General features: G+C 43.9%; 1 pseudogene; it reads left to right on the top strand.

Annotated features, from left to right (window-relative positions):
- The first annotated feature begins 991 nt into the window (after positions 1–991).
- Positions 992–1853, top strand: LOC111553689 (annotated as a pseudogene).
- The last annotated feature ends 469 nt before the right edge of the window (positions 1854–2322 follow it).

Here is a 2322-nt window from a genome sequence, read left to right on the forward strand (position 1 = left end):
GCCTCGACCTCCCAAAGTGCTGGGATTACAGGTGTGAGCCACTGTGCCCGGCCACAAACTTTTTTAATGCATTGCACAACTCAATATTGTTGAGATGCTCGTTCTTCTTTACCTAATCTATAGATTAATGATAGATTCAGCACAAATCCAACAAATCCTCTAAGTCTCACCTCTTGTCCGAGCCATAACTGTAGAGGCCAGTTTTGAGCATGCTTGAAACACCTGCATAGAAGTCTAAACTGCCAATGCCTCTCTTAGGCTTCTTTGATGTCAAGTGGTGGGATACCTGGAGGAACCCGGTTGACAACTCACATACAAGTGCCCCAAAGCTGTGGCCAACAATATAATGCATTCTTCTATCTCTCTCCTTTCTTGACTCACCCCCATTCCTAAGTCTCAGGATCATACCCACACGTAAACATTTTGTGCATCAGCCTTTGTCTCAGGATCTGCTTTTGAGTAATCCAGACAAGACAATAACTGATTCAGCAGACTTGAAAAAGTTGAATCTTATGCCAGCAGTGGAAAAATCCAAGAAGAAACTTGTAGCGTGGAAATGCCAAAGGGCTCAGAAGTTAATGACACTGGGTACCTCTGGAAGTGGGGTGAAGAAAGGATAAAAACAGAAAGACTTAAAAAAAAGTTAGGTTTGGAATCTCCTTCCCAATTCCAGTTATTAGAATGATAGCCTTAGTATCACCGTAGCAGAATTTTTGAGGTTTGTTCTCTCTAGTAAGAGGACTGAGGGCTATGAGACTTTAGGACAATTGAGGATAGAGACTTAGTGAAAATGTACATGCTGAATTTTGAAACCTCTCCTCTCCCTCTTCAGCCCTTTCACTTATTTTATTTCTAGAATGCTGGCAGTCAGCTTTAGATCCTCTAGACAAGAGAATAGAAGACTCTACACTAAGAAATCCAACTAGCCAGCATGCACAACTGATTTCCCCAAACATGAAGTCCTGCAGCCCAAGTCTTAACCTGAATCAGGATGAGGGGGTGGTGGGTTGAGGTGGGGCTGTTGAAAGTGCCCCTGCTTGCCACATACCTGCACATCCCACCCCCTCAGCTCTCCCGTGCCCTTCACTCATGGAAGTCTTCGGGCAAGTTTTTCATTTACAAGGGACGACCTATCTTCTACCGAGACTCTGTGGATGTGGTTGGAAGTCCAGATATAGTTGTTCTTTTACATGGCTTTCCAACATCCAGCTATGATGGGTACAAGATTTGGGAAGGTCTGACCTTGAGGTTTCATTGAGTGATTGTCCTTGATTTATTAGGCTTTGGCTTCAGTGACAAACTGAGACCATATCACTATTCCGTATTTGAGTAGGCCAGCATCCTGGAAGCACTTTTGTGGCATCTGTCTATCAAATGGAGGTATCTTTCCTGAGACTCACTGTCTACTCCTTCTCTAAAAGCTGCCCAAAGATGGAGTTGTGCTGTCACCCATCCTCACGCAGCTGATGAACTCCTTTGTATTCTCTCGAGGTTTCACCCAGTCTTTGGGCCATATACTCAGCCGTCTGAGAGTGAGCTGTGTGGGACATGTGGGCCGGGGTCCGCAACAATAACAGGAATTCATCACTGACAGTGTCTTAGAGTACATCAATCAGAGGAAGCAGATTAGAAAGTGCTGCGTGGGAGCTCTTGCCTCTGAAAGTATCTCCATTCATTGTATCTATGGGTCACTGGATCCTGTAAATCCCTATCCAGAGTTTTTGGAGCTGTACAGGGAAATGCTTCTGCGGTCCACAGTGTCGATTCTGGATGACCGCATTAGTCACTATCCACAGCTAGAGGATCCCATGGGTTTCTTGAATGCATATATGGGCATCACCAACTCCTTCTGAGCTGGAAAGAGTAGCTTCCGTCCATTATTTCCCCTATTCCCTTATATGTTGTGTATTCCACTTAGGAAGAAACGTCCAAAAGATATCCTAGCCATCAAACGCTATTCTCTCACAAAGTCCACTTTACTCAAATTGGTGAACAGTATGTAGGAAGAAGCCAGCATGAGCTCTAACTAAGGCTGACATAATAGTCTATCTCCCTTTTTTTTGACATCTGATCAAATGTACAGACTTGCCTTTGTTTTTGTGTTATTAGGAAATTCTGATGAGCACTACTACTCACTGATGCAGAAAGACGTTCTTTTGCCTGGAAGGCTTTTTAACACTTTGGACTTTTCTGAAGTATTTAGAAGTGCTAATTTCTGGTCCAGCCCCACTAGGAATTCTACAATGAGAAGTGGGCTTCTTTACCTGTCCTTCGATGGCTTTTTAAAAGTTCTTTAAGCAGCACAGAGCTGAGTCTCCTTTG

The sequence above is a fragment of the Piliocolobus tephrosceles genome, chromosome 6 (assembly GCF_002776525.5).
Source record: "Piliocolobus tephrosceles isolate RC106 chromosome 6, ASM277652v3, whole genome shotgun sequence".
NCBI classification, from domain to species: domain Eukaryota; kingdom Metazoa; phylum Chordata; class Mammalia; order Primates; family Cercopithecidae; genus Piliocolobus; species Piliocolobus tephrosceles.